The sequence below is a fragment of the Desmodus rotundus genome, chromosome 1 (assembly GCF_022682495.2).
Source record: "Desmodus rotundus isolate HL8 chromosome 1, HLdesRot8A.1, whole genome shotgun sequence".
Lineage (NCBI taxonomy): Eukaryota > Metazoa > Chordata > Mammalia > Chiroptera > Phyllostomidae > Desmodus > Desmodus rotundus.
The window spans coordinates 119,219,318-119,234,849 of record NC_071387.1 but is presented as its reverse complement, the minus strand read 5'-3'; the positions used below and the strand labels follow the sequence as shown (position 1 = coordinate 119,234,849).

At 39.2% G+C, this 15,532-nt stretch overlaps 1 pseudogene; it reads right to left on the bottom strand.

Annotated features, from left to right (window-relative positions):
• Positions 1 to 3,596: 3,596 nt before the first annotated feature.
• Positions 3,597 to 4,216, bottom strand: LOC112314760 (PRELI domain containing protein 3B-like; annotated as a pseudogene).
• Positions 4,217 to 15,532: the final 11,316 nt, after the last annotated feature.

Genomic DNA, 15,532 nt, shown 5'->3' with positions numbered 1-15,532 from the left:
CGTACTTTCTCTCTGGAATTAAAAAAAAGTATCTGTGCAGATATTTTCCCCATGGGGGGGGGGCGGGGAAGAAATTGACTTACAAGTTTTAAGAATTTTTAAATATTTCTTAGATACAGGTCCTTTCTTGGATATATATTTTGCAAATATTTTATTTTTTTCTGTAAACTTTTGTTCCCATTAATGACTTCATTTTTTCAGTTAACATAACCAGCTCGTGATACAGCATACTAAGTCATAAAGTACAAATCCAAGGAAGGTAGTACCTTCACTAAGCTACAAAACATTGGCAAATCAATACAGTATTCTTTAACACAGTAAAGTCATATTTTTTTGGAGTTACATATTACATGAGTGATAATTTTCACTCCAAAAATTCATTTAAGTATCAAATTAAAACACTGGTTTTTAAAGATGGTTTATAGCAGAGCAAGTTATCTTATACAAATTAACATATCTTTTAAAACTATGCAATTTCTCCTTTTTTAAAAAAATATATTTTATTGGTTTTGCTCTTACAGTTGTCCCAGTTTTTCCCCCTTCCTCTTTCTCTGCCTGGTACCCTCATTCCCTCTAGCAACCCCCTCCCTTATTCCATGTCCATGGGTCATACATATAAGTTCTTTGGCTACTCCATTTCCTATACTGTTCTTAATATCCCCCTGTCTATTTTTTACCTACAGATTTGTACTTCTTAACTCCTGTACTTTTCCCTCCATGCTCTACCTCCCCCATCCCAGCTGTAACCCTCAAAATGATCTCCATGTCTATGATTCTCTTCCTGTTCTGGTTGTTTGCTTAGTTTGTTATTTAGATTCAGTTGTTGATAGTTGTACATTTGTTGCCATTTCAATGTTCATAGTTTTGATCTTTTTTCTTATATAGTTCGCTTTAACATTTCATATGCTAATGGCTTGGTAATGATGAAGTCCTTTAGTCTTACCTTGTCTGGGAAGCACTTCATCTGCCCTTCAATTCTAAATAATAGCATTGCTGGATAGAGTAATCTCGGTTGTAGGTCCTTGCTTTTCATCACTTTCAATACTTCTTGACAGTCCCTACTAGTCTGCAAATTATCTTTTGAGAAATCAGCTGACAGTCTTATGGGAACTTCTTTGTAGGTAACTCTCTGCTTTTCTCTTGCTGCTTTTAAGATTCTTTCTTTGTATTTAACCTTTGGCATTTGAATTATGATGTGTCTTGGTGTGGTCCTCTTTGGGTCCAACTTGTTTGGGACTCTGTGCTTCCTGGACTTGTATGTCTATTCCTTCACCAATTATCAAAAGTTTTCTTTCATTATTTTTTCAAATAAGTTTATAATTTCTTGCTCTTTCTCTTCTTCGTATGCCACCCCTATGATTTGAGTGTTGATATGTTTGGAGATGTCCAGAGGCTCCTTGTTCTATTCTTGTTTTTTTGAATTCTTTTTTCTTTTTACTGTTCTGATTGAATGTTTTTTTTCTTACGTATGTTCCAAATCATTGATTTGATCTTGGCTTCATCCCCTCCACTGTTGGTTCCCTGTGGATTTTTCTTTATTTCACTTAATGCAACCTTTATTTCTTCTGGGTCTATTTTGTGCTACTGCAGTACCCAGTAATTTTTTCAAGCATCCCGATAACCAGTGTTTTGAACTCTGCCTCTGATAGGTTGCTTGTCTCCATTTCATTTAGTTCTTTTCCTGGAGTTTTATTCTGTTCATTCATTTGGGCCATATTTCTTTGTCTCCACAATTTGAAAGCCTCCCTGTATTTGTTTGTGTGTTGGGTAGAGCTGCTTTGACTCCCTGTCTTTGTAGCGTGGCCCGTCTGAATGAATGTGGCTTCTTTAATTTCTTGGTTGTCAGACTTTCAGGAAGCTCAATTTTCTGATGAGTCTGGGTGATGTTTGTTTTATAGTTTAGTTGTAATTTTTGCTGTAGTTGTGCATGGAGGTGAAGCTTGTTTACTTACATCTTCATCTTGGACCTGAAAGACAACTCTGGTGGTCCTGGTGCCCCTCCTGCTAGACACTTTGGCAGCATCTGTCTGCACCTCCCAGCGGAGTGCTTGGCTGGGGGTCTCCTACACATCGGGAATGAGGGAAAGGTGGTGGACAGAGGATGGGAAAGACAGCCAGACCTACAATTTCTTCTTTTAAAGTGAGTTCCCTCACTTAAAAAATAGTCAATACAAAGTTCAGGAATAACTGACTGTTTCTGGGGTGAGAAAAGAGCCATTTGTATCACTGTCTGGAGAATGAGAAATACTGTGTCTCCTTGGAGCTCCATTATGGCTTGAACGGTTGAAGCTTTGCACTCCTGAGAAGGAGTGCACTCCCAAGGCAGCGGAATGAGCACGACTTAGAGCCGCCACGTTGGAGACAGCAGGAGAACTCTCTGCAGTCTGGTTGATGTGGTGGAGCAACTCTGACTGCGGATGGAGGAGTAGTTACAGAAAGGTGAGGCCAGGAGGGAATCTCCTTTGCAGAGGCCTCTGAGGTGTGTTGTGAGGGAGCTACTAATGGCCACATTCTGGGGGTTCCCCCCATTCAGAGAACTTTGAAACAGCATTCTTTTACTCTGTTTTCCCTCTTGGAAGAACCCACACAGAATGCAGACTCTGAACAGTGTCATAGGTCATTACAGTGGAGGAGTGAATGTTGAGAAACACTATTTTCATCACATGATCTGCAACATATTGCACCTGTGATAAATCAAAGACTTTCAAATTTACAAACAAGTGGGGTTATTTTATCTAGGGGATGTAGCATACTGAACATAGTTGGTAAACTTTCTCTGGTTGGACCTGGAGGTACCTCATGTGAAGAACTGCTTTGTTAGAACAACAATCCATATTTGGTGGACCAGACATTTGCAACCTGAAAAGGTAAAGAAGCTATGCATTCCTTTCCTTCTGTGCTGTGTATGTTGATACACAAGCTTTGCAGTATACGCATGCATTTTTTTACTTTAGCACTCGTGTAGGCTTTTTTAGACTTACCCTGTGATATAATGAAGTCATACCACAATGCCCATTCAACAAGACTGTGAAATGTAAATGCTTTACAAACAGTCAATGCCTGTCTTTTACTTTCTTTGCTCCAGATCACCATATTTCCAGCTACACAAAAGTTCCTCATCATAATCCACTTCTCCCATTTTGCTTATGCCTTCCCTTAACTGCCAACTTTCCTCCTGTTTCTTGTGGATTGTATCCTCCCTAAGGGATCCCACCACGCCAGCAGCACCATCAGAAGACCACACCTCAGAGGCTGGCTGCTGCTGCTGAAGCTGAGATTCAAAGCATTAGAGCAGTGCTTGCAGGGGTGTCTACCCAAAGGAACCAATTCCTGCAAATCCCCGGCTGCCATCGTTATTGCCTTTTCTGCATACAAGTTTGAATGGGTTTCCAAGTGTCAGCATTATTTTTGAATAACTCAAGATGCATCAGGCCTGGCAAGCAGCAGCGTCAGTCACAGGGATGAGTTGGTCCCTGTGTGGACTGGGGTTTTCTTCTGGGGCTGAGCCAGTCTGGCAGGAAATTCGATGGGGGAGCCATCTTGGTTTCCCATAGTCTATAGTTGTATTTTCAAATAACAAATCAATGTAACGCCAACTAGTAGAGATCCCGGGGACTAGGTGTTCTGTAAACACTTTTATCATGTTTGTCTACAAATGCTGCTGCTGCCACCTCGGTGTGCTTATGCCCCCGTCAATTCTTCAGTCTCGCCATTTGATTTGTGTATTACCCATTCCATTGCTGTTTTCAGCCTTTGTTAGCATTTGAATATATTGTACTTGCCATCAGGCCTTCAAGATAACCACTGAGACTGATTCCTTTCACAGTGATTATGGCCCCTTGAGTCAAAACAGTTTTATCTGGGTCCTGAGGATGTGGTTTGTATATGTCTCTCATCTACTGAAACCATATTTGTCAGTAAAATAGTAATGGATTTAAGTTCCATGGTTTTCTATACAGGATCAACTCTACACATGTTTTTGTACATAAGTTTTGGTTCTTGCTGCACCAATGAGAGATTTTACAATGGAAGGCAGTACCCTCTCTGTGCTGAGGAACCTACGTCTGTGCAATTTTCCAGAAGGTTCTATATGTCTGTCCAGTACATCAACTCCACCCACAGTTGAGTTCATAGCATTTGGGTATTTCTGCATCGGAGCTCTTGGAACAGTTTCCCATGGGTGGTCAAGGACGTGCTTCAAAGTCCAGGTGTTCATGGTGCCAGGGGCCTACACAATGTCCAGACATGCAAAAAAGGCAAAGAGGCCAAGAGGCTGCACTGTCCCCTACCCCACCCCCTCTGGTTTATTTCCTTAATCATGTCTTTCATGGAGCAAAAGTTTATTATTTTGATGAAGTGTGAAATTTTTTATTTTACCAGCTGTACTTTTGGCGTCATATTTAAGAACTCTTTGCCTAACCTAAGGTCACAATGGTTTTCTCCCATGTTTTCTTCTAACAATTTTAGAGTTTTACATTTTATATTTAGATCTATTATATTTTGAGACAATGTTTTGGGATAAGCTGTGAGGTTAGGTTGGTGTTAATTTATTTTAGCATTGAATATCCAGCATTCCAGCACCGTTTGTTATAAAGATTATCCTTACTCCACTGAGCCGTCTGAATGTTTATAAACAGTTAGTTATGTATTCATGCGAATTTATTTCCATACTTACTTATTCTTTTGTATTGATCTGTTATGCTCTGTATTCTATTGCATTGGTCTGTGTGTCTGTCTCTGCCAGTACTACACAGTCTGGATCATTGATTACCGCCTTCTAGTAAGTCTTAAGTAGGAGAGTGTGGGTTCTCCAACTTTTTCTTTTTCAGGTTTGTTGTGGCTAGTCTAGTTCCTTTTCCTTTACATAGTAACTTTAGAATCAGCTTGCATATACCTGTAAGAATCTTACTAGGATTTTGATTGCTACTGGGCTAAATCTTAGATTACTTGAGGAGTATTGCTGTCCTACCTGTACCAAATCTTCTCATCTGTGGACATGTTATGCCTCTTCATTTATTTAGGTCTTTAAAAAAAAAAGATTTTATTTACTTATTTTTAGAGAGAGGGGAAAGGAGGGAGAAAGAGAGGGAGAAAAACACTGATGTGTGAGAAAACATGGATTGGGTGCCTCTCACACTCCCAACCGGGGACCTGGCCTGCAGCCCAGGCTTGTGCCCTGATCGGGAACAGAACTGGCAACACTTTGGTTTGTGGGACGGCGCCCAACCCACTGAGCCATACCAGTCATGGCCATTTGTTTAGGTCTTTCTATACTTCTTTTAAAAAGTGTTTTGCTATTTCTAGCATTAATATCATGCACATGTTTTATTCCCAAGTATTTAAAATTAAAATTTTTTTCAATCAGAGCTGATATTCAACGTTACATTAGTTTCAGGTGTACAGCACTGTGGTTAGACAGTGCTGTATATAACTTACAAAGTGATCCCCCCAGTGAGTCTTGCACCCACCCAACACCACATATTTATTTATCACAATATTATTGACTATTTCCCCTAAGCTCTACCTTCCATCCTCATGGCTGTTTTGTAGCTGCCAATTTGTAGTTCTTCATCACTTCACCTTTTTCACCCAGCCCTCCATGCCCCCTCCCATCTGGCAACCAGCTGTTTGTTCTCTGTATCTATGAGTTTGTTTCTGCTTTGCTTGTTTCTTTATTTTATTTGTTAGACTCCACATATGAGTGAAATCACACGGAATTTGTCTCTCTGTCTGACTCACTTCACTTAGCATAATCACCTTTAATCCCTCCATGTTGCAAATGGTAAGATTTCATTCCTTTTTTATGACCATGTAATATTCCATTGTATGTATGTACCACATCTTCTTTCCCCATTTGTCTTTTGATTGAAGCATTTAATCTATTTACATTTAAAGTAACTATTGATAAGTATGTAGTTATTGCCATTTTATTCATTGTTTTCTGATTGTTTTTGTCATTTTTATCTATTTATTTCTTATTCTCTTGCTCTCTTCTCTTGTATGTTTATGACTCTTTGTATCTTGTACTTGGATTTCTTTCTCTTTTCTCCTTGTACATCTCTTGTAGATTTGTTGACTTGTGTTTACCATGTGCTCCACACATACCAAGCTATGTTTGCAGCAGTTTATATTAAGCTGATGGTTGCTTAAGTTCTAACACATTCTAAAATCACTACCATTTTTACATATCCCCTCCAATACCTGGAAATTAGACTTTATCTTTGTATATGATGCGAAGGATTGATGTTCATTTTTTGCATGTGATTGTCCAATTGTTTCAGCACCATTTGTTGAAAACATTATCCACTCCCAATTGAATTGTCTTGGCACTTTGTTGGAAATAACTGGCCGTAGATACTCCGGACTCTGCTCTGTTCTGTCGGTCTGTGCACCCATCTGTTTGCCAATGCCACGAGGTCTTGGTGAACTAGGTAGTTCAAGTCCTCTGACTTTATTCTTTTTGAAAGTTGTTTTGGCTATTTTAAATCCTTTGCATTTCTATATAAATTTTAGAATCAGTTTGTGAATTTTTAAAAGAAGAGAAAAGCTTGCTGTGATTTTGATTGCTACTGCATTAAATCTATCGATCAAGTTGGGAGAAGGGGCATCTTACTTATTTCTGTCTTCCTGTTTGAGAACATGGTGATTTCTTCATTTATTTAAGTTGTTGTTTTGAACCTTTTTTAAGGGGGTAGGGGCTTTCCTATAATGTCTTTTTTACACATTATTTTCATAAGTAATCAGATTAATGAAGCAGACTTATTTATATCTCTTTGGAACTGTGTGTTTACCTGTACTTTCTATAGGAGAGGGAGATTCTTCACATACTGCCTCCCTAAGGACCAGCTTTCTCTCGTTGGGGGTTGATAATGCATGATTTAAGTCTTCTTGAATTGTTCTGCATAATATTTTTATAAGTTTTCAGTGTACTGGCCTTAAATATTTTTGTTAGGTTTATCACTCATGATTTCGTATGTTTCAATACTATAATAAAGAATTTTTAAAATTTCTATTTTTGACTACTTGTTGCTAACACATAAAATATAACTGATTTTTGTGTAGTGATCTTGTATCCTGCAATCTTGATAAGCTCACTCATTATTGTTAGTTTTAGTAGTTCTAAGGTTTTTTTAATTCTATTTTTTTTGTAGATTCCATAGGATTGTCTACATATGAGGGGGACCCCCCCCCAAAAAAACCCCAAAATTATCCTCTGGAGGGCTGGCCCCTTGTAGTACAGGCTTCCCCAACTAAGTCAGTGTTCTAGGGACCCATTTGTATCAGTGTGCCAGCTGGTGTTGTTGTGAGAGGCTGCATCGGCGTCAGTGAATTTTTTTTGAAGACTCTTTCAACATGTTTGCCCATTTCATGATGGGTGATTTATGTATGCACCTACCCACACCACGCTGAGTGTGCAGCAATTTTTGACAAAAATCAGCATGACCCCCATGCCCCACCCTCCCTATTCACCCAATCTCTCCCCAAGTAACTTTTTTTTGTTTCCCCAGATGAAAAAAGTCTGCAAAGGAAAGTTTTGCTAATCAGGAAGAGGTGAAATAAAAAATTGCAGAAGCACTAAAAGACATCAAAATTGACACGTTCAAAAACTGTTTTGAGCAATGGAAAAAAATGTCAATAGATGTATTACATCAAATGGAGAGTACTTTGAAAATGACTGAAGTTTAAACATGTAAGAATAAATACACAATTTTTTTATAAATAAATTTGTTTTTTGGGCCCCCCATACATGATTGTCTGCTAATAAGATAGTTTTAGATTTTTCTTTTCAGCCTCTATGCCTTTTATTTCTCTTCATTGCTCTGTCGCTCCAGCTAGATGGTCCAGTTCCGTGTTGAATGCCAGTGGGGAGAATGGGGAGTCTTGCCTTGTTCCTGGTCTTCGGAGGGAAATGTGAATTCTTTATCAAGTTTATGAAGTCTCTTTGTATTCTCAGTATTTCCAGTAATGAATATTAAATACTGTCAAAAGGTTTTCCGCATCCACTGAAATTATCACTTGGGTTTTATAGGGGACTTTTACTTGTTTTTAGTCTGTAACTGTAACAGATTACACTGATTGATTCCCAATGTTAAAGTAACCTTGTATTCCTGGGATAAACCCCATTTGATCATGACGTGCTGTCATTTTTATATACTGTTACATTTTACAATATCGTTAAGAATGTTTGCATTTTATTCATGAGGAACATCAGTCCGTATTTTTCTTGTTACATCTTTATAAGTTTTGGTATCAGGATAATGCTGGTCTCATAGAATGAGCTGGGAAGTGCTCTTTCCTTTTCAATTTCCTGGAAGAGTTTATATAAGTTTGGTAGTATTTCTTCCCTAATTAAAGTTTTTACTCTTTTAAAATCATGTTTCTCAATGTGTAAGTTTAAATCATTGATGTGAGACTTTTCTTCCTTTCTAATATAAGTAATCAATACTACTAAATTTCCCTCGAAATGCTGCTTCAGCTGCATCCTACAAATTGTGATCTGTTGTCTTTCTATTTTCATTCACTTAAAATACACTTTAATTTCCCATGTAATTTCTTCCTTGATTCAAAGCCTACTTAATAGGATGTTATTTAGCTTTCAAATATTTGGGAGGATTTCCCGTATATGTATGTATGTATGTGTGTGTGTGTGTATTTATATTTATATATATTACTGATTTCTAATTTATTTTTGTTGTTGTCAGAGAACTTACTTTGTGAGAATTGAATCCTCTTAAATTTATTGGAAGTTGTTTTATGGCTCAGAATATGATCATTTTTATGATTATTCCATTTGCACTTGAAAAAAATATTTTCTGCTGGTGTTGGCTGAAGGGTGCTATAAATGTCAAATCGGTTGGCTGATAGTGTTGTTAAAATTTTCTATATCCTTACCGATGGCCATCTATTTATCAGCTGTTAAGAAACAGTGTTGAAGTTTCTGACTACAGTGGTCGACAAGTCTGTTTCCATTTGGAGTTTTTGCTTCATGTATTTTGAATCTCTGTTGTTAGAAATATAATCATTTAGGAGTGCTACAACCTCTTAATGAACTGATCATATTATTAGTATTATTACATTATTTTTTGCCCTAAAATCTACTCTACTTTGTCTCTTATTTATTTAGCCACTATGGTTTTACTTTGATTAGTGTTTGACACACACACACACAGGTGAGGGCAAAAGTAGGTTCACAGTTGTGAGTACATGAAAGTTTATTCTTATATTATTTATTTATTAATTAATTATTTATATTATTTGTCTTGTTTTTTCTTCTTATTATTATGATTTATTTATTCATTTACTTTTAGAGAGAGTGGAAGGGAGGGAGGAAGAGAGGGACAGAAACATCAGTGTGTGAGAGATACATACACTGGTCAATTGCCCCTTATCTCGCATGCCCCTGACTGGGGACCTGGCCCGCAACCCAGGCACGTGCCCTGACTGGGAGTCAAACTGACAACTTTTTGGTTCTCAGGCTGGCGCTCAATCCACTGAGCCACCCTAGCCAGGGCTGATTTATTTTTTAGGTAATGATTTAACCTACTTTTGCACCCCCCCCTCCCAGTACATATACCTATGTGTATATATATTTGGACAAAGTCCAGCCATTGTTAATATAACAAGAAAGGTTTGTGTGACATTGATGTAACTTGGCAGCCAAGGAGAGTGGACTGGAATGTGCATGTGTGAACAATGACGACTTCACTGTACTAGTCAGTGGAGGCAGTAGATGGTAGATGAGTGAGCATGTGTACTGTGTGGCCATTGCATTCAAAATGACTGACTGAGCAGAGCAACAAATCTGCATCAAATTTTGCATTAAGCTTGAACATTCCTGTGTGGAAACTATTGGATGATTCAGAAGGCTGCAGCTATGGGCAACTCGTGATTGGCAGCTTCACCATGACAACACACCCACTCATGCATCACGTCTTGTGCCGTTTATTGGTGAAACATCAAATCACCCAGGTGACTCAGCCCCCCTACCTCCCAGATTTGGTGCCCTGTGACTTGTGGCTTTTCCCAAAACTAAAATCACCTTTGAAAGGGAAGAGATTTCAGACTGTCAATGAGGTTCAGGAAATTACAAAGGGATGGGTGGTGGCAATTGGTAGAACTGGATGAGGTCCCAAGGTGCCTACTTTGAAGACTGAGGCATCATTGTCCTATGTACAATGTTTCTTGGATCTTGTATGTTCTTCAGTAAATGTCTTTAGTTTTCACATTATATGGCTGGATACCTTCTGGACAAAGTGCATATACACACACACACACAATTTACATATATATAGTACAGAAAAAATCCAGCGCTTCCTTCCTGTTTCTCCTTTACTTTTACACTGTTAGGACACTCACAACACTTCTGACACTGGATATGTGCTATTTCCTCCCATCAAGCAATTTTCTGCCACACCAGCTGGGTGTCCTACAATTTAACTCAGTCCTGACTCTGTCTATCCAGAATAGTGTCACATCCTACAGGTTAAGGACTCACTGCTACAGGACTGCCCCATTCCCCTCTCAGATGCCAATTTCAAGTTCAGGTGGTCACCTGTGCTTCTGACCAGTCAGCTGTAAATCTGAGGTTTCATGATCCCCTCCTTGTGTTTGATTACTTTGCTAGAGTGGCTATAGAATTCAGGGGCACACTTACTGTTTACCAGTTTATTTTACAAGGATACAATAAATGATACAAGTGAACATCCAGGTGGAAGAGATGAGGAGAGTGAGGTATGTGGGAAGGAGTATGGAGCTTCCATTCTCTCTCCAGGAATGCCACTCTCCCAACGCCTCCATGCGTTCACCAACCCAGAGGCTCTCTGAACCTCATACTATTGGAATGTTTATGGAGACTTTATCACATAGGCACAATCTATCATTGACACCATTTCCAGCTCCTCTCCCCTCTGGAGAATGGGGGTTGGGGCTGGAAATTTCAAGCTTCTAATCATGGCTTGGCCTATCTGGTGAACAGCCTCCATCCAGAGCCCCCAAAAGTATCACCTCATTACAACCAAAGACACTGATATCACTCAGGAAATTCTTTGGGACTTGGAAACTCTTTGTTAGGAAGTCAAAACCAGGGTCAAAGATCAAATATTAAAACAATACATGTTCCTAGTAGTTTTATCACTTAGAAAATTATAAGAGTTTTAGGAGCTCTGTGCCAGGAACTGGAGGCAGAGACATAGGTAGATATAGATACGCTTTTCTATTATCACATGTGTGATATTCTTTTTACTATTTTGATTTATGTAGATAACATAGTTGGGTCTTTTAAAAAAGATTTTATTTATTTTTAGAAAGAGGGGAAGAGAAGGAGAAAGAGAGGGAGAGAAACATCAATGTGTGGTTGCCCCTTGTACACCCCCCACTGGGGACCTGACCCGCAACCCAGGCATGTGCCCTGACTGGGAATTGAACCGGTGACCCTTTGGTTGGCAGGTTGGCACTCAGTCCACTGAGCTACACCAGCCAAGGCTGGGTCTTTTATCCAATATGAAGCTCTCTGCCTGTTTATTTCAGTTGAGCATTTAGGCCAGCAATTGAAGAATGTCTTCTGTAAAGGACAAGATAATAATAAACATTTTAGGCTTTGTGGGCCACGTATGGTCTTTGCTACACACTCTTCTCTTTCTCTTCTTTTTAAATAATTTACAAATGTACAAACCACTCTTAGCTTGAAAGCCATGTAAAAACCTGCTACGTAAGGGTTAGGCCTACAGGCCATAGTTTGCCCCCGACCCAGTAAAGCATTTACACTTTATGTAATTATTGATATGGATATAGTAAAATTTAAATTTGCCATCCTGATATTTGTTTTCTATTTGGCCCATCTGTTCTTTTTCCTTTTCCCTCTTTTTGGCCTTTAAATACATTAATTAAAGATTTTCTGTGATCCTAATTTATTCATTAGTTTATTAGGTATAACTCAGTATTTTATTGTTTAATGATTGCTTTATGGCTTATAGTACATATCTTTAACTTACTAGTCTACCTTCAAGTAACACTATACCATTTAAAATACAGTATAAAGCCCTGGCTGGTGTGGCTCAGCGGATTGAGTGCCGGCCTGCGAATCAGAGGGTCACTGGTTTGATTCCCGGTCAGGGCACCTGCCAAGTCCCCAGTTGGGGGCGCGTGACAGGTAACGACACATCGATGTTTCTCTCACTCTCCCACCCTTCCCCTCTGTCTAAAAATAAATAAATAAAATCTTTAAAAAATGAAATAAGATACAGTATAAAAACTTCAACATTGTACTTCTATTTTCCTCTTTCAGGCCTTGGTGTCTTGTTGCCATGTATTTTGCTTCTACATGTCATGAGCTCCAGAAAACATTGTCATTATTTTTGCTTTAGTTGGTCACTTATCTTTGGAAAAGATTTTAAAAATAAGGAAAAGTCTTTTATGTTTATCCACATACCATATCTCTTTATTTCTCTTCATTTCTCTATGTCCATCTATATTTCCATCTGGTATTAGTTTTCTCTTGTCTGAAGGACTTCTTTTAGCATTTTTGAGATGAAGATCTGCTGGTGAGTAATTCTTTCATATGTCCAAAGAAATTTTTATGTTCTATTCTGGATAAAATGGAGTAAGAGCTTTCCACCCTGTCTCTCTTGTTGAGTACTGTTTTGAAACCTGAACGAAAAACAGCTATCTGAGGACTCTGAAAAGTCAGTATCAGCAGGAACATTGGAAAAGAGGACAAGAATTTGGAGTACTGAGGCAGGAGACAGCATAGGAAGAACTCTGAGACTGCAGTGCTGCTATTGGTCTGGCATCCTGGTTGCCAGGAAATGCCTTTCACCAATTAGGTAGATTACATAGTAAACCGAGGCAGGAAGGAGGAAGGAGACAGGTCTCTCATGCTAACTCAGCAGTTCTGAGCCTGGTCTGATAACATTGCCAGGTGTTCCAATATCACAAGAAACACTAGGTTAGCAAGAAAAAAGGGAAGTCCTTGAAATTCTATGTAGCATTCCCACTATCTGAGAAAGAAAGCCTTGAAACTGTGCTTTCATCCCAAGGCCTGAATGTGGGGGAGGGCCCCCGGTGCCCAAAGATGGAGCCCATAAAACAACTTTGGTTAATTGTCTACCTCTGGTCACTGTCTGTTTTACAAGGGAGTCCCTGATGCTTACAGAAAGAGCCCATAATAACTTTGGAAAGTGCCTCAGTTTTAATTAAATGCCTCCTGTCACGTATCTGTTTTACAACAAGATGAACAAATGGGGTCTGGAGCAAGATAAGGATTCGGGCTAACAGACCCCCACACATGCCTGAGTTTGGGTAGTCACAGTCCCCCAGGAAAGCTGGCATTACATTTACCCGTTAATCAATATGTAACCTTTATCTCCTCTCCCACCAACTATATAAGTTCTCAGAACAAAGGACTCCCTCTCTCTCTCTTTCTCTCTCTGGGGCTCGGGGTGTTCTTGACTCTCGGCTCTCAGGCCACTGGGCCTCTGGCCACCCAGCCTCAGGCTGCCCCGGGGCTTGCCACCCTGGTCTGCAGCCACTCTTACTTTTGTCGCCCTGCTTGGTCCTGAAACTTTGCCTTTCACCCCCTACTCTACCCAGTCCTGTTCTCTTCCATGGGAACGGGTCACTAGTAAACTGATTACATGCTAATAGATGTGCTGATCTGTAATTGTTTACATGCATCAGCAAGAAGAACCAGGTCTCTCCCATCAACAGTACCACTGATCCAGTGCTGAGTGTACTCATTTTTTTCTCTAGTATCTTTCCAGTTCGAGCACAATACAGCTTGAAACCAAGAGGTGACAGTGGCCTGAACGGTGAGAAGACCAGGAGGGAAACTTTCTAGTTCTGGCCCAAGGAGTAGGGAAGGAATCTCTTAACGCTCAGAGAGAGGAGAGAAATTCTTTTCTTTTCTCTTATGCCACAGTCCCGAGCAATTATGTGGTAGTGTGAGACATCCTAAGGAAGCCCACAGAACCAACTCCTCAGTAATCACAAATGACATTCCGTGCATTATATATGTAACTACCAGTTTGTGCTCCTCAGTCCCTTCCCCTCTTTGACCCAGTGGCCGAACCCTCCCTCCCTTCTGGTAACCACCAGCTCTCTCTCTGTGCCTATGACTCTGTTTCAATTTTATAGGTTCGTTTATTGTGTTCTCTAGATTCCACATATAAGTGAAATCATGGCATCTATCCTTCTCTGACTTATTTCACTGAGCAGAATACCCTCAAGGTCTATCCGTTCTGTCACAAGTGGTAAGATTTTATTCTTTTTTATGGCCGAGTAATATTCCATTATATATATATATATGGTGTATATATATATATACACACACACACACACACACATACCACAGCTTTTTATCCCCTCACCAATTAATGGTCATTTGGGTTGCTTCCATAGCTTGCTTATTGTAAATAATTCTTCAATGAACATAGGTGTGCATATATTCTTTCAAATTAGTGTTTTGGGTTTCTTTGGCTAAATCCCCAAGGTGGAATCACTGGGTCATAAGCAGATACATTTTTAATTTTTTGATGAATCTAAGGAACTTCTTTGAACATTTCTTGCAAAGCTGGTCTCCTGAAAACAAATTCCCTTAATTTTTTTTTTTTTTTTGTCTAAGAAAGTATTTCTCCTTCACTTTTTAAAGATTATCTCATAAGGTACAGAATTCTAGGTTGGTGGTTTTTTCTCTCAAAACCTTTTTCCTCTTCACTTTCTACTTGCAAAGATTTTGAGGAGTCAGATGTAATTCTCACTTTTGATCTTTTACAGGTAAGTTGTTTTTTTTTTTAATTTTTATTGTTATTCAATTACAGTTTATGCCTTTTCTCCCCATCCCTCCACTCCACCCCAGCTGAACCCACCTCCCTCCCCCACTTCCACCCTCCCCCTTGGTTAAGTTGTTTTTTTACCCCTGGCTACTTGCAGGATTTTTCTTTGTCTTTTATTTTCTGTAGTTTGAGTATGATATGCCTCCTGCTTGATGTTCTCTGAGCTTCCTGGATCTGTATTTGGTATCTGATATTAGTTTGGGGAAATTCTCAGTCATTATTGTTTCAAATATTTCTTCTGTTCCCCCTTCTCTCTTCTCTTTCTGGTATCACCGTAGGCATATGTCACGCCTTCTGTAGCTGTCTTACAGTCCTTGGGTGTTCTATTCTTTTTTTTTTTCCAGTCTTTTTTCTCTTTACTTTTCAGTTTTGGAGGTTCCTATGGAGGTATCCTCAAGCTCGAAGATTCTTTCCTTAACTGTGTCTGTCTACTACTAAGTCCATCAAAGGCATTCTTCATTTCTGTCACAGTGCTTTTTAATCTGTAGCGTTTCTTTCTAAGAGTTTCCATCTCTCTGTCTGCATTGTTCTTGCCTGCTATCTACTTTATCCACAGAGACATTAGCATATTGGTCATGTTTTACATTCCCGATCTGATAATTCCAACATCCCTGCCAGGTCTGGTTCTGATGTTTTCTCTGTCTTTTTAGATTGTGTTTTTTGCCTTTTAGTATGCCTTGCAATTTTTTTCTTGATAGCTGGAC